Here is a 20187-nt window from a genome sequence, read left to right as displayed (position 1 = left end):
CTGGCTTGTGGGAGAGCAGAAAGGTTTTTGGAGAGCAGTATACTACATTTCAAATGTGACTTACATGTAAGCATTGGTGGTTCAGTGGTAGAATTCTTGCCTTCCATGCGGGAGACCTGGGTCCGATTCCCGGCCAATTCAGCAGTTGCCAGCTTTTAAAATGTTCTACATCATAGGCTATTTTCCTTACATTCTTATTTTGTCAGACCATTGGAAGGTCTTCTAGTATAAAACAGTTTTGTGAAATCTTCCCTCAGCCTGAACACTCTTAGCTGTTTTTGTGTCAATAAAAATGTTTGTGTTTTCAGTGCGAAACATTCCTGAAGTATGTTCATTAAAGCATTAATGCAGAACATTTCTTAAGCATAGTCAGGAAAGCAATGTTAGGTCAGTGGAAGTTTTTTCGACTGGCTTGTGGGAGAGCAGAAAGGTTTTTGGAGAGCAGTATACTACATTTCAAATGTGACTTGCATGTAAGCATTGGTGGTTCAGTGGTAGAATTCTTGCCTTCCATGCGGGAGACCTGGGTCCGATTCCCGGCCAATTCGGCAGTTGCCAGCTTTTAAAATGTTCTACATCATAGGCTATTTTTCTTACATTCTTATTTTGTCAGACCGTTGGAAGGTCTTCTAATATAAAACAGTTTTGTGAAATCTTCCCTCAGCCTGAACACTCTTAGCTGTTTTTGTGTCAATAAAAATGTTTGTGTTTTCAGTGCAAAACATTCCTGAAGTATGTTCATGAAAGCATTAATGCAGAACATTTCTTAAGCATAGTCAGGAAAGCAATGTTAGGTCAGTGGTAGTTTTTTCGACTGGCTTGTGGGAGAGCAGAAAGGTTCTGCTCAGTAGACTACATTTAAAAGAGTCTTTCATGTAAGCATTAGTGGTTCAGTGGTAGAATTCTCGCCTGCCACGCGGGAGACCCGGGTCCGATTCCCGGCCAATGCAGCAGTTGCCAGCTTTTAAAATGTTCTACATCATAGGCTATTTTTCTTACATTCTTATTTTGTCAGACCATTGGAAGGTCTTCTAGTATAAAACAGTTTTGTGAAATCTTCCCTCAGCCTGAACACTCTTAGCTGTTTTTGTGTCAATAAAAATGTTTGTGTTTTCAGTGCGAAACATTCCTGAAGTATGTTCATTAAAGCATTAATGCATAACATTTCTTAAGCATAGTCAGGAAAGCAATGTTAGGTCAGTGGTAGTTTTTTCGACTGGCTTGTGGGAGAGCAGAAAGGTTCTGCTCAGTAGACTACATTTAAAAGAGTCTTTCATGTAAGCATTGGTGGTTCAGTGGTAGAATTCTCGCCTGCCACGCGGGAGACCAGGGTCCGATTCCCGGCCAATGCAGCAGTTGCCAGCTTTTAAAATGTTCTACATCATAGGCTATTTTTCTTACATTCTTATTTTGTCAGACCGTTGGAAGGTCTTCTAATATAAAACAGTTTTGTGAAATCTTCCCTCAGCCTGAACACTCTTAGCTTATTGTGTGTCAGGAAAAAAATTTTGTGTTTTCAGTGCGAAACATTCCTGAAGTATGTTCATTAAAGCATTAATGCAGAACATTTCTTAAGCATAGTCAGGAAAGCAATGTTAGGTCAGTGGTAGTTTTTTCGACTGGCTTGTGGGAGAGCAGAAAGGTTCTGCTCAGTAGACTACATTTAAAAGAGTCTTTCATGTAAGCATTGGTGGTTCAGTGGTAGAATTCTTGCCTGCCACGCGGGAGACCCGGGTCCGATTCCCGGCCAATGCACTGGTTGCCAGCTTTTAAAATGTTCTACATCATAGGCTATTTTCCTTACATTCTTATTTTGTCAGACCATTGGAAGGTCTTCTAGTATAAAACAGTTTTTTGAAATCTTCCCTCAGCCTGAACACTCTTAGCTGTTTTTGTGTCAATAAAAATGTTTGTGTTTTCAGTGCGAAACATTCCTGAAGTATGTTCATGAAAGCATTAATGCAGAACATTTCTTAAGCATAGTCAGGAAAGCAATGTTAGGTCAGTGGTAGTTTTTTCGACTGGCTTGTGGGAGAGCAGAAAGGTTCTGCTCAGTAGACTACATTTAAAAGAGTCTTTCATGTAAGCATTGGTGGTTCAGTGGTAGAATTCTCGCCTGCCACGCGGGAGACCCGGGTCCGATTCCCGGCCAATGCACTGGTTGCCAGCTTTTAAAATGTTCTACATCATAGGCTATTTTTCTTACATTCTTATTTTGTCAGACCATTGGAAGGTCTTCTAGTATAAAACAGTTTTGTGAAATCTTCCCTCAGCCTGAACACTCTTAGCTGTTTTTGTGTCAATAAAAATGTTTGTGTTTTCAGTGCGAAACATTCCTGAAGTATGTTCATTAAAGCATTAATGCAGAACATTTCTTAAGCATAGTCAGGAAAGCAATGTTAGGTCAGTGGTAGTTTTTTCGACTGGCTTGTGGGAGAGCAGAAAGGTTCTGCTCAGTAGACTACATTTAAAAGATTCGTTCATGTAAGCATTGGTGGTTCAGTGGTAGAATTCTCGCCTGCCACGCGGGCGACCCGGGTCTGATTCCCGGCCAATGCAGCAGTTGCCAGCTTTTAAAATGTTCTACATCATAGGCTATTTTTCTTACATTCTTATTTTGTCAGACCATTGGAAGGTCTTCTAGTATAAAACAGTTTTGTGAAATCTTCTTTCAGCCTGAACACTCTTAGCTGTTTTTGTGTCAATAAAAATGTTTGTGTTTTCAGTGCGAAACATTCCTGAAGTATGTTCATTAAAGCATTAATGCAGAACATTTCTTAAGCATAGTCAGGAAAGCAATGTTAGGTCAGTGGAAGTTTTTTCGACTGGCTTGTGGGAGAGCAGAAAGGTTCTGCTCAGTAGACTACATTTAAAAGAGTCTTTCATGTAAGCATTGGTGGTTCAGTAGTAGAATTATCGCCTGCCACACGGGAGACCTGGGTCCGATTCCCGGCCAATGCAGCAGTTGCCAGCTTTTAAAATGTTCTACATCATAGGCTATTTTTCTTACATTCTTATTTTGTCAGACCGTTGGAAGGTCTTCTAATATAAAACAGTTTTGTGAAATCTTCCCTCAGCCTGAACACTCTTAGCTTATTGTGTGTCAATAAAAAAAGTTTGTGCTTTCAGTGCGAAACATTCCTGAAGTATGTTCATTAAAGCATTAATGTAGAACATTTCTTAAGCATAGTCAGGAAAGCAATGTTAGGTCAGTGGAAGTTTTTTCGACTGGCTTGTGGGAGAGCAGAAAGGTTTTTGGAGAGCAGTAGACTACATTTCAAATGTGACTTGCATGTAAGCATTGGTGGTTCAGTGGTAGAATTCTTGCCTGCCACGTGGGAGACCCGGGTCCGATTCCCGGCCAATGCAGCAGTTGCCAGCTTTTAAAATGTTCTACATCATAGGCTATTTTTCTTACATTCTTATTTTGTCAGACCATTGGAAGGTCTTCTAGTATAAAACAGTTTTGTGAAATCTTCCCTCAGCCTGAACACTCTTAGCTGTTTTTGTGTCAATAAAAATGTTTGTGTTTTCAGTGCGAAACATTCCTGAAGTATGTTCATGAAAGCATTAATGCAGAACATTTCTTAAGCATAGTCAGGAAAGCAATGTTAGGTCAGTGGTAGTTTTTTCGACTGGCTTGTGGGAGAGCAGAAAGGTTCTGCTCAGTAGACTACATTTAAAAGAGTCTTTCATGTGAGCATTGGTGGTTCAGTGGTAGAATTCTCGCCTGCCACGCGGGAGACCCGGGTCCGATTCCCGGCCAATGCAGCAGTTGCCAGCTTTTAAAATGTTCTACATCATAGGCTATTTTTCTTACGTTCTTATTTTGTCAGACCGTTGGAAGGTCTTCTAATATAAAACAGTTCTGTGAAATCTTCCCTCAGCCTGAACACTATTAGCTTATTGTGTGTCAATAAAAAAAGTTTGTGTTTTCAGTGCGAAACATTCCTGAAGTATGTTCATTAAAGCATTAATGCAGAACATTTCTTAAGCATAGTCAGGAAAGCAATGTTAGGTCAGTGGAAGTTTTTTCGACTGGCTTGTGGGAGAGCAGAAAGGTTTTTGGAGAGCAGTAGACTACATTTCAAATATGACTTGCATGTAAGCGTTGGTGGTTCAGTGGTAGAATTCTTGCCTGCCACGCGGGAGACCAGGGTCCGATTCCCGGCCAATGCAGCAGTTGCCAGCTTTTAAAATGTTCTACATCATAGGCTATTTTTCTTACATTCTTATTTTGTCAGACCATTGGAAGGTCTTCTAGTATAAAACAGTTTTGTGAAATCTTCCCTCAGCCTGAACACTCTTAGCTGTTTTTGTGTCAATAAAAATGTTTGTGTTTTCAGTGCGAAACATTCCTGAAGTATGTTCATTAAAGCATAAATGCATAACATTTCTTAAGCATAGTCAGGAAAGCAATGTTAGGTCAGTGGTAGTTTTTTCGACTGGCTTGTGGGAGAGCAGAAAGGTTTTTGGAGAGCAGTATACTACATTTCAAATTTGACTTGCAAGTAAGCATTGGTGGTTCAGTGGTAGAATTCTAGCCTGCCACGCGGGAGACCCGGGTCCGATTCCTGGCCAATGCACTGGTTGCCAGCTTTTAAAATGTTCTACATCATAGGCTATTTTTCTTACATTCTTATTTTGTCAGACCATTGGAAGGTCTTCTAGTATAAAACAGTTTTTTGAAATCTTCCCTCAGCCTGAACACTCTTAGCTGTTTTTGTGTCAATAAAAATGTTTGTGTTTTCAGTGCGAAACATTCCTGAAGTATGTTCATTAAAGCATTAATGCAGAACATTTCTTAAGCATAGTCAGGAAAGCAATATTAGGTCAGTGGAAGTTTTTTCGACTGGCTTGTGGGAGAGCAGAAAGGTTTTTGGAGAGCAGTATACTACATTTCAAATGTGATTTGCATGTAAGCATTGGTGGTTCAGTGGTAGAATTCTGGTCTGCCACGCGGGAGACCAGGGTCCGATTCCCGGCCAATGCAGCAGTTGCCAGCTTTTAAAATGTTCTACATCATAGGCTATTTTTCTTACATTCTTATTTTGTCAGACCGTTGGAAGGTCTTCTAATATAAAACAGTTTTGTGAAATCTTCCCTCAGCCTAAACACTATTAGCTTATTGTGTGTCAATAAAAAAAGTTTGTGCTTTCAGTGCGAAACATTCCTGAAGTATGTTCATTAAAGCATTAATGCAGAACATTTCTTAAGCATAGTCAGGAAAGCAATGTTAGGTCAGTGGAAGTTTTTTCGACTGGCTTGTGGGAGAGCAGAAAGGTTTTTGGAGAGCAGTAGACTACATTTCAAATGTGACTTGCATGTAAGCATTGGTGGTTCAGTGGTAGAATTCTTGCCTGCTACGCGGGAGACCAGGGTCCGATTCCCAGCCAATGCAGCAGTTGCCAGCTTTTAAAATGTTCTACATCATAGGCTATTTTTCTTACATTCTTATTTTGTCAGACCATTGGAAGGTCTTCTAATATAAAACAGTTTTGTGAAATCTTCCCTCAGCCTGAACACTCTTAGCTGTTTTTGTGTCAATAAAAATGTTTGTGTTTTCAGTGCGAAACATTCCTGAAGTATGTTCATGAAAGCATTAATGCAGAACATTTCTTAAGTATAGTCAGGAAAGCAATGTTAGGTCAGTGGTAGTTTTTTCGACTGGCTTGTGGGAGAGCAGAAAGGTTCTGCTCAGTAGACTACATTTAAAAGAGTCTTTCATGTGAGCATTGGTGGTTCAGTGGTAGAATTCTCGCCTGCCACGCGGGAGACCCGGGTCAGATTCCCGGCCAATGCAGCAGTTGCCAGCTTTTAAAATGTTCTACATCATAGGCTATTTTTCTTACATTCTTATTTTGTCAGACCGTTGGAAGATCTTCTAATATAAAACAGTTCTGTGAAATCTTCCCTCAGTCTGAACACTATTAGCTTATTGTGTGTCAATAAAAAAAGTTTGTGTTTTCAGTGCGAAACATTCCTGAAGTATGTTCATTAAAGCATTAATGCAGAACATTTCTTAAGCATAGTCAGGAAAGCAATGTTAGGTCAGTGGAAGTTTTTTCGACTGGCTTGTGGGAGAGCAGAAAGGTTTTTGGAGAGCAGTAGACTACATTTCAAATGTGACTTGCATGTAAGCATTGGTGGTTCAGTGGTAGAATTCTTGCCTGCTACGCGGGAGACCAGGGTCCGATTCCCAGCCAATGCAGCAGTTGCCAGCTTTTAAAATGTTCTACATCATAGGCTATTTTTCTTACATTCTTATTTTGTCAGACCATTGGAAGGTCTTCTAATATAAAACAGTTTTGTGAAATCTTCCCTCAGCCTGAACACTCTTAGCTGTTTTTGTGTCAATAAAAATGTTTGTGTTTTCAGTGCGAAACATTCCTGAAGTATGTTCATGAAAGCATTAATGCAGAACATTTCTTAAGTATAGTCAGGAAAGCAATGTTAGGTCAGTGGTAGTTTTTTCGACTGGCTTGTGGGAGAGCAGAAAGGTTCTGCTCAGTAGACTACATTTAAAAGAGTCTTTCATGTGAGCATTGGTGGTTCAGTGGTAGAATTCTCGCCTGCCACGCGGGAGACCCGGGTCAGATTCCCGGCCAATGCAGCAGTTGCCAGCTTTTAAAATGTTCTACATCATAGGCTATTTTTCTTACATTCTTATTTTGTCAGACCGTTGGAAGATCTTCTAATATAAAACAGTTCTGTGAAATCTTCCCTCAGTCTGAACACTATTAGCTTATTGTGTGTCAATAAAAAAAGTTTGTGTTTTCAGTGCGAAACATTCCTGAAGTATGTTCATTAAAGCATTAATGCAGAACATTTCTTAAGCATAGTCAGGAAAGCAATGTTAGGTCAGTGGAAGTTTTTTCGACTGGCTTGTGGGAGAGCAGAAAGGTTTTTGGAGAGCAGTAGACTACATTTCAAATGTGACTTGCATGTAAGCGTTGGTGGTTCAGTGGTAGAATTCTTGCCTGCCACGCGGGAGACCAGGGTCCGATTCCCAGCCAATGCAGCAGTTGCCAGCTTTTAAAATGTTCTACATCATAGGCTATTTTTCTTACATTCTTATTTTGTCAGACCATTGGAAGGTCTTCTAGTATAAAACAGTTTTGTGAAATCTTCCCTCAGCCTGAACACTCTTAGCTGTTTTTGTGTCAATAAAAATGTTTGTGTTTTCAGTGCGAAACATTCCTGAAGTATGTTCATTAAAGCATTAATGCAGAACATTTCTTAAGCATAGTCAGGAAAGCAATGTTAGGTCAGTGGAAGTTTTTTCGACTGGCTTGTGGGAGAGCAGAAAGGTTTTTGGAGAGCAGTATACTACATTTCAAATGTGACTTGCATGTAAGCATTGGTGGTTCAGTGGTAGAATTCTTGCCTTCCATGCGGGAGACCTGGGTCCGATTCCCGGCCAATTCAGCAGTTGCCAGCTTTTAAAATGTTCTACATCATAGGCTATTTTTCTTACATTCTTATTTTGTCAGACCGTTGATGCGGTCCATCAAAACCAGCACAACACGTCATGCTAACAGCTTCTTCCCCAGAGCTGTAGCGCTCCTCAATCACAGTGGTCACCTCCCACTGTAAACCTCTAAACTTACAACTGAACTGTACCAAACCGGACTGAACAGTTATTTGCACTCTGCCTATTTTGCACTATGACTATTTGCACACCTGTACAGATGTTCTTTTCTGTAAATACATCTTTCAGCTCTTTATTACCTTTATTACCTTTAGTACTTTCTACTTTTTTTTTTTTTTTTAATTTATCCCCTACCCTATTTATTGTTTAGTGTAATTTTCCTTTAGTTTAAGACTGTGTTCTGTGTTTCTTTGTTACTTGTCATACGTGTTGCTCTCACCAAGACAAATTCCTTGTATGGGTAACATACTTGGTGAAATAAAGAGATTCTGATTCTGATTCTGATTCTGATTCTATGAGGTCTTCTAATATAAAACAGTTTTGTGAAATCTTCCCTCAGCCTGAACACTCTTAGCTGTTTTTGTGTCAATAAAAATGTTTGTGTTTTCAGTGCAAAACATTCCTGAAGTATGTTCATGAAAGCATTAATGCAGAACATTTCTTAAGCATAGTCAGGAAAGCAATGTTAGGTCAGTGGTAGTTTTTTCGACTGGCTTGTGGGAGAGCAGAAAGGTTCTGCTCAGTAGACTACATTTAAAAGAGTCTTTCTTGTAAGCATTAGTGGTTCAGTGGTAGAATTCTCGCCTGCCACGCGGGAGACCCGGGTCCGATTCCCGGCCAATGCAGCAGTTGCCAGCTTTTAAAATGTTCTACATCATAGGCTATTTTTCTTACATTCTTATTTTGTCAGACCATTGGAAGGTCTTCTAGTATAAAACAGTTTTGTGAAATCTTCCCTCAGCCTGAACACTCTTAGCTGTTTTTGTGTCAATAAAAATGTTTGTGTTTTCAGTGCGAAACATTCCTGAAGTATGTTCATTAAAGCATTAATGCATAACATTTCTTAAGCATAGTCAGGAAAGCAATGTTAGGTCAGTGGTAGTTTTTTCGACTGGCTTGTGGGAGAGCAGAAAGGTTCTGCTCAGTAGACTACATTTAAAAGAGTCTTTCATGTAAGCATTGGTGGTTCAGTGGTAGAATTCTCGCCTGCCACGCGGGAGACCCGGGTCCGATTCCCGGCCAATGCAGCAGTTGCCAGCTTTTAAAATGTTCTACATCATAGGCTATTTTTCTTACATTCTTATTTTGTCAGACCGTTGGAAGGTCTTCTAATATAAAACAGTTTTGTGAAATCTTCCCTCAGCCTGAACACTCTTAGCTTATTGTGTGTCAGGAAAAAAATTTTGTGTTTTCAGTGCGAAACATTCCTGAAGTATGTTCATTAAAGCATTAATGCAGAACATTTCTTAAGCATAGTCAGGAAAGCAATGTTAGGTCAGTGGTAGTTTTTTCGACTGGCTTGTGGGAGAGCAGAAAGGTTCTGCTCAGTAGACTACATTTAAAAGAGTCTTTCATGTAAGCATTGGTGGTTCAGTGGTAGAATTCTTGCCTGCCACGCGGGAGACCCGTGTCCGATTCCCGGCCAATGCACTGGTTGCCAGCTTTTAAAATGTTCTACATCATAGGCTATTTTTCTTACATTCTTATTTTGTCAGACCATTGGAAGGTCTTCTAGTATAAAACAGTTTTTTGAAATCTTCCCTCAGCCTGAACACTCTTAGCTGTTTTTGTGTCAATAAAAATGTTTGTGTTTTCAGTGCGAAACATTCCTGAAGTATGTTCATGAAAGCATTAATGCAGAACATTTCTTAAGCATAGTCAGGAAAGCAATGTTAGGTCAGTGGTAGTTTTTTCGACTGGCTTGTGGGAGAGCAGAAAGGTTCTGCTCAGTAGACTACATTTAAAAGAGTCTTTCATGTAAGCATTGGTGGTTCAGTGGTAGAATTCTCGCCTGCCACGCGGGAGACCCGGGTCCGATTCCCGGCCAATGCACTGGTTGCCAGCTTTTAAAATGTTCTACATCATAGGCTATTTTTCTTACATTCTTATTTTGTCAGACCATTGGAAGGTCTTCTAGTATAAAACAGTTTTGTGAAATCTTCCCTCAGCCTGAACACTCTTAGCTGTTTTTGTGTCAATAAAAATGTTTGTGTTTTCAGTGCGAAACATTCCTGAAGTATGTTCATTAAAGCATTAATGCAGAACATTTCTTAAGCATAGTCAGGAAAGCAATGTTAGGTCAGTGGTAGTTTTTTTGACTGGCTTGTGGGAGAGCAGAAAAGTTCTGCTCAGTAGACTACATTTAAAAGATTCGTTCATGTAAGCATTGGTGGTTCAGTGGTAGAATTCTCGCCTGCCACGCGGGCGACCCGGGTCTGATTCTCGGCCAATGCAGCAGTTGCCAGCTTTTAAAATGTTCTACATCATAGGCTATTTTTCTTACATTCTTATTTTGTCAGACCATTGGAAGGTCTTCTAGTATAAAACAGTTTTTTGAAATCTTCCCTCAGCCTGAACACTCTTAGCTGTTTTTGTGTCAATAAAAATGTTTGTGTTTTCAGTGCGAAACATTCCTGAAGTATGTTCATGAAAGCATTAATGCAGAACATTTCTTAAGCATAGTCAGGAAAGCAATGTTAGGTCAGTGGTAGTTTTTTCGACTGGCTTGTGGGAGAGCAGAAAGGTTCTGCTCAGTAGACTACATTTAAAAGAGTCTTTCATGTAAGCATTGGTGGTTCAGTGGTAGAATTCTCGCCTGCCACGCGGGAGACCCGGGTCCGATTCCCGGCCAATGCACTGGTTGCCAGCTTTTAAAATGTTCTACATCATAGGCTATTTTTCTTACATTCTTATTTTGTCAGACCATTGGAAGGTCTTCTAGTATAAAACAGTTTTGTGAAATCTTCCCTCAGCCTGAACACTCTTAGCTGTTTTTGTGTCAATAAAAATGTTTGTGTTTTCAGTGCGAAACATTCCTGAAGTATGTTCATTAAAGCATTAATGCAGAACATTTCTTAAGCATAGTCAGGAAAGCAATGTTAGGTCAGTGGTAGTTTTTTTGACTGGCTTGTGGGAGAGCAGAAAAGTTCTGCTCAGTAGACTACATTTAAAAGATTCGTTCATGTAAGCATTGGTGGTTCAGTGGTAGAATTCTCGCCTGCCACGCGGGCGACCCGGGTCTGATTCTCGGCCAATGCAGCAGTTGCCAGCTTTTAAAATGTTCTACATCATAGGCTATTTTTCTTACATTCTTATTTTGTCAGACCATTGGAAGGTCTTCTAGTATAAAACAGTTTTTTGAAATCTTCCCTCAGCCTGAACACTCTTAGCTGTTATTGTGTCAATAAAAATGTTTGTGTTTTCAGTGCGAAACATTCCTGAAGTATGTTCATGAAAGCATTAATGCAGAACATTTCTTAAGCATAGTCAGGAAAGCAATGTTAGGTCAGTGGTAGTTTTTTCGACTGGCTTGTGGGAGAGCAGAAAGGTTCTGCTCAGTAGACTACATTTAAAAGAGTCTTTCATGTAAGCATTGGTGGTTTTTTCGACTGACCCGGGTCCGATTCCCGGCCAATGCAGCAGTTGCCAGCTTTTAAAATGTTCTACATCATAGGCTATTTTTCTTACATTCTTATTTTGTCAGACCATTGGAAGGTCTTCTAGTATAAAACAGTTTTGTGAAATCTTCCTTCAGCCTGAACACTCTTAGCTGTTTTTGTGTCAATAAAAATGTTTGTGTTTTCAGTGCGAAACATTCCTGAAGTATGTTCATTAAAGCATTAATGCAGAACATTTCTTAAGCATAGTCAGGAAAGCAATGTTAGGTCAGTGGAAGTTTTTTCGACTGGCTTGTGGGAGAGCAGAAAGGTTTTTGGAGAGCAGTAGACTACATTTCAAATGTGACGTGCATGTAAGCATTGGTGGTTCAGTGGTAGAATTCTCGCCTGCCACGCGGGAGACCTGGGTCCGATTCCCGGCCAATGCAGCAGTTGCCAGCTTTTAAAATGTTCTACATCATAGGCTATTTTTCTTACATTCTTATTTTGTCAGACCATTGGAAGGTCTTCTAGTATAAAACAGTTTTGTGAAATCTTCCCTCAGCCTGAACACTCTTAGCTGTTTTTGTGTCAATAAAAATGTTTGTGTTTTCAGTGCGAAACATTCCTGAAGTATGTTCATTAAAGCATTAATGCATAACATTTCTTAAGCATAGTCAGGAAAGCAATGTTAGGTCAGTGGAAGTTTTTTCGACTGGCTTGTGGTAGAGCAGAAAGGTTTTTGGAGAGCAGTATACTACATTTCAAATGTGACTTGCATGTAAGCATTGGTGGTTCAGTGGTAGAATTCTTGCCTTCCATGCGGGAGACCTGGGTCCGATTCCCGGCCAATGCAGCAGTTGCCAGCTTTTAAAATGTTCTACATCATAGGCTATTTTTCTTACATTCTTATTTTGTCAGACCGTTGGAAGGTCTTCTAATATAAAACAGTTTTGTGAAATCTTCCCTCAGCCTGAACACTCTTAGCTGTTTTTGTGTCAATAAAAATGTTTGTGTTTTCAGTGCAAAACATTCCTGAAGTATGTTCATGAAAGCATTAATGCAGAACATTTCTTAAGCATAGTCAGGAAAGCAATGTTAGGTCAGTGGTAGTTTTTTCGACTGGCTTGTGGGAGAGCAGAAAGGTTCTGCTCAGTAGACTACATTTAAAAGAGTCTTTCATGTAAGCATTGGTGGTTTTTTCGACTGACCCGGGTCCGATTCCCGGCCAATGCAGCAGTTGCCAGCTTTTAAAATGTTCTACATCATAGGCTATTTTTCTTACATTCTTATTTTGTCAGACCATTGGAAGGTCTTCTAGTATAAAACAGTTTTGTGAAATCTTCCCTCAGCCTGAACACTCTTAGCTGTTTTTGTGTCAATAAAAATGTTTGTGTTTTCAGTGCGAAACATTCCTGAAGTATGTTCATTAAAGCATTAATGCAGAACATTTCTTAAGCATAGTCAGGAAAGCAATGTTAGGTCAGTGGAAGTTTTTTCGACTGGCTTGTGGGAGAGCAGAAAGGTTTTTGGAGAGCAGTATACTACATTTCAAATGTGACTTGCATGTAAGCATTGGTGGTTCAGTGGTAGAATTCTTGCCTTCCATGCGGGAGACCTGGGTCCGATTCCCGGCCAATTCAGCAGTTGCTAGCTTTTAAAATGTTCTACATCATAGGCTATTTTTCTTACATTCTTATTTTGTCAGACCGTTGGAAGGTCTTCTAATATAAAACAGTTTTGTGAAATCTTCCCTCAGCCTGAACACTCTTAGCTGTTTTTGTGTCAATAAAAATGTTTGTGTTTTCAGTGCGAAACATTCCTGAAGTATGTTCATTAAAGCATTAATGCATAACATTTCTTAAGCATAGTCAGGAAAGCAATGTTAGGTCAGTGGTAGTTTTTTCGACTGGCTTGTGGGAGAGCAGAAAGGTTCTGCTCAGTAGACTACATTTAAAAGAGTCTTTCATGTAAGCATTGGTGGTTCAGTGGTAGAATTCTCGCCTGCCACGCGGGAGACCAGGGTCTGATTCCCGGCCAATGCAGCAGTTGCCAGCTTTTAAAATGTTCTACATCATAGGCTATTTTTCTTACATTCTTATTTTGTCAGACCGTTGGAAGGTCTTCTAATATAAAACAGTTTTGTGAAATCTTCCCTCAGCCTGAACACTCTTAGCTTATTGTGTGTCAGGAAAAAAATTTTGTGTTTTCAGTGCGAAACATTCCTGAAGTATGTTCATTAAAGCATTAATGCAGAACATTTCTTAAGCATAGTCAGGAAAGCAATGTTAGGTCAGTGGTAGTTTTTTCGACTGGCTTGTGGGAGAGCAGAAAGGTTCTGCTCAGTAGAGTACATTTAAAAGAGTCTTTCATGTAAGCATTGGTGGTTCAGTGGTAGAATTCTTGCCTGCCACGCGGGAGACCCGGGTCCGATTCCCGGCCAATGCACTGGTTGCCAGCTTTTAAAATGTTCTACATCATAGGCTATTTTCCTTACATTCTTATTTTGTCAGACCATTGGAAGGTCTTCTAGTATAAAACAGTTTTTTGAAATCTTCCCTCAGCCTGAACACTCTTAGCTGTTTTTGTGTCAATAAAAATGTTTGTGTTTTCAGTGCGAAACATTCCTGAAGTATGTTCATGAAAGCATTAATGCAGAACATTTCTTAAGCATAGTCAGGAAAGCAATGTTAGGTCAGTGGTAGTTTTTTCGACTGGCTTGTGGGAGAGCAGAAAGGTTCTGCTCAGTAGACTACATTTAAAAGAGTCTTTCATGTAAGCATTGGTGGTTCAGTGGTAGAATTCTCGCCTGCCACGCGGGAGACCCGGGTCCGATTCCCGGCCAATGCACTGGTTGCCAGCTTTTAAAATGTTCTACATCATAGGCTATTTTTCTTACATTCTTATTTTGTCAGACCATTGGAAGGTCTTCTAGTATAAAACAGTTTTGTGAAATCTTCCCTCAGCCTGAACACTCTTAGCTGTTTTTGTGTCAATAAAAATGTTTGTGTTTTCAGTGCGAAACATTCCTGAAGTATGTTCATTAAAGCATTAATGCAGAACATTTCTTAAGCATAGTCAGGAAAGCAATGTTAGGTCAGTGGTAGTTTTTTCGACTGGCTTGTGGGAGAGCAGAAAGGTTCTGCTCAGTAGACTACATTTAAAAGATTCGTTCATGTAAGCATTGGTGGTTCAGTGGTAGAATTCTCGCCTGCCACGCGGGCGACCCGGGTCTGATTCCCGGCCAATGCAGCAGTTGCCAGCTTTTAAAATGTTCTACATCATAGGCTATTTTTCTTACATTCTTATTTTGTCAGACCATTGGAAGGTCTTCTAGTATAAAACAGTTTTGTGAAATCTTCTTTCAGCCTGAACACTCTTAGCTGTTTTTGTGTCAATAAAAATGTTTGTGTTTTCAGTGCGAAACATTCCTGAAGTATGTTCATTAAAGCATTAATGCAGAACATTTCTTAAGCATAGTCAGGAAAGCAATGTTAGGTCAGTGGAAGTTTTTTCGACTGGCTTGTGGGAGAGCAGAAAGGTTCTGCTCAGTAGACTACATTTAAAAGAGTCTTTCATGTAAGCATTGGTGGTTCAGTGGTAGAATTATCGCCTGCCACGCGGGAGACCTGGGTCCGATTCCCGGCCAATGCAGCAGTTGCCAGCTTTTAAAATGTTCTACATCATAGGCTATTTTTCTTACATTCTTATTTTGTCAGACCGTTGGAAGGTCTTCTAATATAAAACAGTTTTGTGAAATCTTCCCTCAGCCTGAACACTATTAGCTTATTGTGTGTCAATAAAAAAAGTTTGTGCTTTCAGTGCGAAACATTCCTGAAGTATGTTCATTAAAGCATTAATGCAGAACATTTCTTAAGCATAGTCAGGAAAGCAGTGTTAGGTCAGTGGAAGTTTTTTCGACTGGCTTGTGGGAGAGCAGAAAGGTTTTTGGAGAGCAGTAGACTACATTTCAAATGTGACTTGCATGTAAGCATTGGTGGTTCAGTGGTAGAATTCTTGCCTGCCACGCGGGAGACCCGGGTCCGATTCCCGGCCAATGCAGCAGTTGCCAGCTTTTAAAATGTTCTACATCATAGGCTATTTTTCTTACATTCTTATTTTGTCAGACCATTGGAAGGTCTTCTAGTATAAAACAGTTTTGTGAAATCTTCCCTCAGCCTGAACACTCTTAGCTGTTTTTGTGTCAATAAAAATGTTTGTGTTTTCAGTGCGAAACATTCCTGAAGTATGTTCATGAAAGCATTAATGCAGAACATTTCTTAAGCATAGTCAGGAAAGCAATGTTAGGTCAGTGGTAGTTTTTTCGACTGGCTTGTGGGAGAGCAGAAAGGTTCTGCTCAGTAGACTACATTTAAAAGAGTCTTTCATGTGAGCATTGGTGGTTCAGTGGTAGAATTCTCGCCTGCCACGTGGGAGACCCGGGTCCGATTCCCGGCCAATGCAGCAGTTGCCAGCTTTTAAAATGTTCTACATCATAGGCTATTTTTCTTACATTCTTATTTTGTCAGACCGTTGGAAGGTCTTCTAATATAAAACAGTTCTGTGAAATCTTCCCTCAGCCTGAACACTATTAGCTTATTGTGTGTCAATAAAAAAAGTTTGTGTTTTCAGTGCGAAACATTCCTGAAGTATGTTCATTAAAGCATTAATGCAGAACATTTCTTAAGCATAGTCAGGAAAGCAATGTTAGGTCAGTGGAAGTTTTTTCGACTGGCTTGTGGGAGAGCAGAAAGGTTTTTGGAGAGCAGTAGACTACATTTCAAATGTGACTTGCATGTAAGCGTTGGTGGTTCAGTGGTAGAATTCTTGCCTGCCACGCGGGAGACCAGGGTCCGATTCCCGGCCAATGCAGCAGTTGCCAGCTTTTAAAATGTTCTACATCATAGGCTATTTTTCTTACATTCTTATTTTGTCAGACCATTGGAAGGTCTTCTAGTATAAAACAGTTTTGTGAAATCTTCCCTCAGCCTGAACACTCTTAGCTGTTTTTGTGTCAATAAAAATGTTTGTGTTTTCAGTGCGAAACATTCCTGAAGTATGTTCATTAAAGCATAAATGCATAACATTTCTTAAGCATAGTCAGGAAAGCAATGTTAGGTCAGTGGTAGTTTTTTCGACTGGCTTGTGGGAGAGCAGAAAGGTTTTTGGAGAGCAGTATACTACATTTCAAATTTGACTTGCAAGTAAGCATTGGTGGTTCAGTGGTAGAATTCTAGCCTGCCACGCGGGAGACCCGGGTCCGATTCCTGGCCAATGCACTGGTTGCCAGCTTTTAAAATGTTCTACATCATAGGCTATTTTTCTTACATTCTTATTTTGTCAGACCATTGGAAGGTCTTCTAGTATAAAACAGTTTTTTGAAATCTTCCCTCAGCCTGAACACTCTTAGCTGTTTTTGTGTCAATAAAAATGTTTGTGTTTTCAGTGCGAAACATTCCTGAAGTATGTTCATTAAAGCATTAATGCAGAACATTTCTTAAGCATAGTCAGGAAAGCAATATTAGGTCAGTGGAAGTTTTTTCGACTGGCTTGTGGGAGAGCAGAAAGGTTTTTGGAGAGCAGTATACTACATTTCAAATGTGATTTGCATGTAAGCATTGGTGGTTCAGTGGTAGAATTCTGGCCTGCCACGCGGGAGACCAGGGTCCGATTCCCGGCCAATGCAGCAGTTGCCAGCTTTTAAAATGTTCTACATCATAGGCTATTTTTCTTACATTCTTATTTTGTCAGACCGTTGGAAGGTCTTCTAATATAAAACAGTTTTGTGAAATCTTCCCTCAGCCTAAACACTATTAGCTTATTGTGTGTCAATAAAAAAAGTTTGTGCTTTCAGTGCGAAACATTCCTGAAGTATGTTCATTAAAGCATTAATGCAGAACATTTCTTAAGCATAGTCAGGAAAGCAATGTTAGGTCAGTGGAAGTTTTTTCGACTGGCTTGTGGGAGAGCAGAAAGGTTTTTGGAGAGCAGTAGACTACATTTCAAATGTGACTTGCATGTAAGCATTGGTGGTTCAGTGGTAGAATTCTTGCCTGCCACGCGGGAGACCAGGGTCCGATTCCCAGCCAATGCAGCAGTTGCCAGCTTTTAAAATGTTCTACATCATAGGCTATTTTTCTTACATTCTTATTTTGTCAGACCATTGGAAGGTCTTCTAATATAAAACAGTTTTGTGAAATCTTCCCTCAGCCTGAACACTCTTAGCTGTTTTTGTGTCAATAAAAATGTTTGTGTTTTCAGTGCGAAACATTCCTGAAGTATGTTCATGAAAGCATTAATGCAGAACATTTCTTAAGTATAGTCAGGAAAGCAATGTTAGGTCAGTGGTAGTTTTTTCGACTGGCTTGTGGGAGAGCAGAAAGGTTCTGCTCAGTAGACTACATTTAAAAGAGTCTTTCATGTGAGCATTGGTGGTTCAGTGGTAGAATTCTCGCCTGCCGCGCGGGAGACCCGGGTCAGATTCCCGGCCAATGCAGCAGTTGCCAGCTTTTAAAATGTTCTACATCATAGGCTATTTTTCTTACATTCTTATTTTGTCAGACCGTTGGAAGATCTTCTAATATAAAACAGTTCTGTGAAATCTTCCCTCAGCCTGAACACTATTAGCTTATTGTGTGTCAATAAAAAAAGTTTGTGTTTTCAGTGCGAAACATTCCTGAAGTATGTTCATTAAAGCATTAATGCAGAACATTTCTTAAGCATAGTCAGGAAAGCAATGTTAGGTCAGTGGAAGTTTTTTCGACTGGCTTGTGGGAGAGCAGAAAGGTTTTTGGAGAGCAGTAGACTACATTTCAAATGTGACTTGCATGTAAGCGTTGGTGGTTCAGTGGTAGAATTCTTGCCTGCCACGCGGGAGACCAGGGTCCGATTCCCAGCCAATGCAGCAGTTGCCAGCTTTTAAAATGTTCTACATCATAGGCTATTTTTCTTACATTCTTATTTTGTCAGACCATTGGAAGGTCTTCTAGTATAAAACAGTTTTGTGAAATCTTCCCTCAGCCTGAACACTCTTAGCTGTTTTTGTGTCAATAAAAATGTTTGTGTTTTCAGTGCGAAACATTCCTGAAGTATGTTCATTAAAGCATTAATGCAGAACATTTCTTAAGCATAGTCAGGAAAGCAATGTTAGGTCAGTGGAAGTTTTTTCGACTGGCTTGTGGGAGAGCAGAAAGGTTTTTGGAGAGCAGTATACTACATTTCAAATGTGACTTGCATGTAAGCATTGGTGGTTCAGTGGTAGAATTCTTATCTTCCATGCGGGAGACCTGGGTCCGATTCCCGGCCAATTCAGCAGTTGCCAGCTTTTAAAATGTTCTACATCATAGGCTATTTTTCTTACATTCTTATTTTGTCAGACCGTTGGAAGGTCTTCTAATATAAAACAGTTTTGTGAAATCTTCCCTCAGCCTGAACACTCTTAGCTGTTTTTGTGTCAATAAAAATGTTTGTGTTTTCAGTGCAAAACATTCCTGAAGTATGTTCATGAAAGCATTAATGCAGAACATTTCTTAAGCATAGTCAGGAAAGCAATGTTAGGTCAGTGGTAGTTTTTTCGACTGGCTTGTGGGAGAGCAGAAAGGTTCTGCTCAGTAGACTACATTTAAAAGAGTCTTTCATGTAAGCATTAGTGGTTCAGTGGTAGAATTCTCGCCTGCCACGCGGGAGACCCGGGTCCGATTCCCGGCCAATGCAGCAGTTGCCAGCTTTTAAAATGTTCTACATCATAGGCTATTTTTCTTACATTCTTATTTTGTCAGACCATTGGAAGGTCTTCTAGTATAAAACAGTTTTGTGAAATCTTCCCTCAGCCTGAACACTCTTAGCTGTTTTTGTGTCAATAAAAATGTTTGTGTTTTCAGTGCGAAACATTCCTGAAGTATGTTCATTAAAGCATTAATGCATAACATTTCTTAAGCATAGTCAGGAAAGCAATGTTAGGTCAGTGGTAGTTTTTTCGACTGGCTTGTGGGAGAGCAGAAAGGTTCTGCTCAGTAGACTACATTTAAAAGAGTCTTTCATGTAAGCATTGGTGGTTCAGTGGTAGAATTCTCGCCTGCCACGCGGGAGACCCGGGTCCGATTCCCGGCCAATGCAGCAGTTGCCAGCTTTTAAAATGTTCTACATCATAGGCTATTTTTCTTACATTCTTATTTTGTCAGACCGTTGGAAGGTCTTCTAATATAAAACAGTTTTGTGAAATCTTCCCTCAGCCTGAACACTCTTAGCTTATTGTGTGTCAGGAAAAAAATGTTGTGTTTTCAGTGCGAAACATTCCTGAAGTATGTTCATTAAAGCATTAATGCAGAACATTTCTTAAGCATAGTCAGGAAAGCAATGTTAGGTCAGTGGTAGTTTTTTCGACTGGCTTGTGGGAGAGCAGAAAGGTTCTGCTCAGTAGACTACATTTAAAAGAGTCTTTCATGTAAGCATTGGTGGTTCAGTGGTAGAATTCTTGCCTGCCACGCGGGAGACCCGTGTCCGATTCCCGGCCAATGCACTGGTTGCCAGCTTTTAAAATGTTCTACATCATAGGCTATTTTTCTTACATTCTTATTTTGTCAGACCATTGGAAGGTCTTCTAGTATAAAACAGTTTTTTGAAATCTTCCCTCAGCCTGAACACTCTTAGCTGTTTTTGTGTCAATAAAAATGTTTGTGTTTTCAGTGCGAAACATTCCTGAAGTATGTTCATGAAAGCATTAATGCAGAACATTTCTTAAGCATAGTCAGGAAAGCAATGTTAGGTCAGTGGTAGTTTTTTCGACTGGCTTGTGGGAGAGCAGAAAGGTTCTTCTCAGTAGACTACATTTAAAAGAGTCTTTCATGTAAGCATTGGTGGTTCAGTGGTAGAATTCTCGCCTGCCACGCGGGAGACCCGGGTCCGATTCCCGGCCAATGCACTGGTTGCCAGCTTTTAAAATGTTCTACATCATAGGCTATTTTTCTTACATTCTTATTTTGTCAGACCATTGGAAGGTCTTCTAGTATAAAACAGTTTTTTGAAATCTTCCCTCAGCCTGAACACTCTTAGCTGTTTTTGTGTCAATAAAAATGTTTGTGTTTTCAGTGCGAAACATTCCTGAAGTATGTTCATTAAAGCATAAATGCATAACATTTCTTAAGCATAGTCAGGAAAGCA

General features: G+C 39.9%; 10 non-coding genes across 10 annotated transcripts; all 10 read left to right on the top strand.

The window, feature by feature from the left end:
* Positions 1-2086: 2086 nt before the first annotated feature.
* On the top strand, positions 2087-2157 carry trnag-gcc (transfer RNA glycine (anticodon GCC)). The gene has a single exon. It is a non-coding gene; the product is annotated as a tRNA-Gly (tRNA).
* Positions 2158-3700: 1543 nt separating this feature from the next.
* Positions 3701-3771, top strand: trnag-gcc (transfer RNA glycine (anticodon GCC)). Its single transcript has one exon. It is a non-coding gene; the product is annotated as a tRNA-Gly (tRNA).
* A 1559-nt stretch (positions 3772-5330) lies between these two features.
* On the top strand, positions 5331-5401 carry trnas-gcu (transfer RNA serine (anticodon GCU)). The gene has a single exon. It is a non-coding gene; the product is annotated as a tRNA-Ser (tRNA).
* A 739-nt stretch (positions 5402-6140) lies between these two features.
* trnas-gcu (transfer RNA serine (anticodon GCU)) lies at positions 6141-6211 on the top strand. Its single transcript has one exon. It is a non-coding gene; the product is annotated as a tRNA-Ser (tRNA).
* Positions 6212-8608: 2397 nt separating this feature from the next.
* Positions 8609-8679, top strand: trnag-gcc (transfer RNA glycine (anticodon GCC)). Its single transcript has one exon. It is a non-coding gene; the product is annotated as a tRNA-Gly (tRNA).
* Positions 8680-9413: 734 nt separating this feature from the next.
* trnag-gcc (transfer RNA glycine (anticodon GCC)) lies at positions 9414-9484 on the top strand. Its single transcript has one exon. It is a non-coding gene; the product is annotated as a tRNA-Gly (tRNA).
* Positions 9485-10217: 733 nt separating this feature from the next.
* trnag-gcc (transfer RNA glycine (anticodon GCC)) lies at positions 10218-10288 on the top strand. Its single transcript has one exon. It is a non-coding gene; the product is annotated as a tRNA-Gly (tRNA).
* Positions 10289-13807: 3519 nt separating this feature from the next.
* Positions 13808-13878, top strand: trnag-gcc (transfer RNA glycine (anticodon GCC)). The gene has a single exon. It is a non-coding gene; the product is annotated as a tRNA-Gly (tRNA).
* Positions 13879-19072: 5194 nt separating this feature from the next.
* On the top strand, positions 19073-19143 carry trnag-gcc (transfer RNA glycine (anticodon GCC)). Its single transcript has one exon. It is a non-coding gene; the product is annotated as a tRNA-Gly (tRNA).
* Positions 19144-19877: 734 nt separating this feature from the next.
* trnag-gcc (transfer RNA glycine (anticodon GCC)) lies at positions 19878-19948 on the top strand. Its single transcript has one exon. It is a non-coding gene; the product is annotated as a tRNA-Gly (tRNA).
* The last annotated feature ends 239 nt before the right edge of the window (positions 19949-20187 follow it).

The sequence above is a fragment of the Salminus brasiliensis genome, chromosome 3 (genome assembly GCF_030463535.1).
Source record: "Salminus brasiliensis chromosome 3, fSalBra1.hap2, whole genome shotgun sequence".
NCBI lineage: Eukaryota > Metazoa > Chordata > Actinopteri > Characiformes > Bryconidae > Salminus > Salminus brasiliensis.
This window is presented reverse-complemented; position numbering and strand designations above follow the sequence as displayed.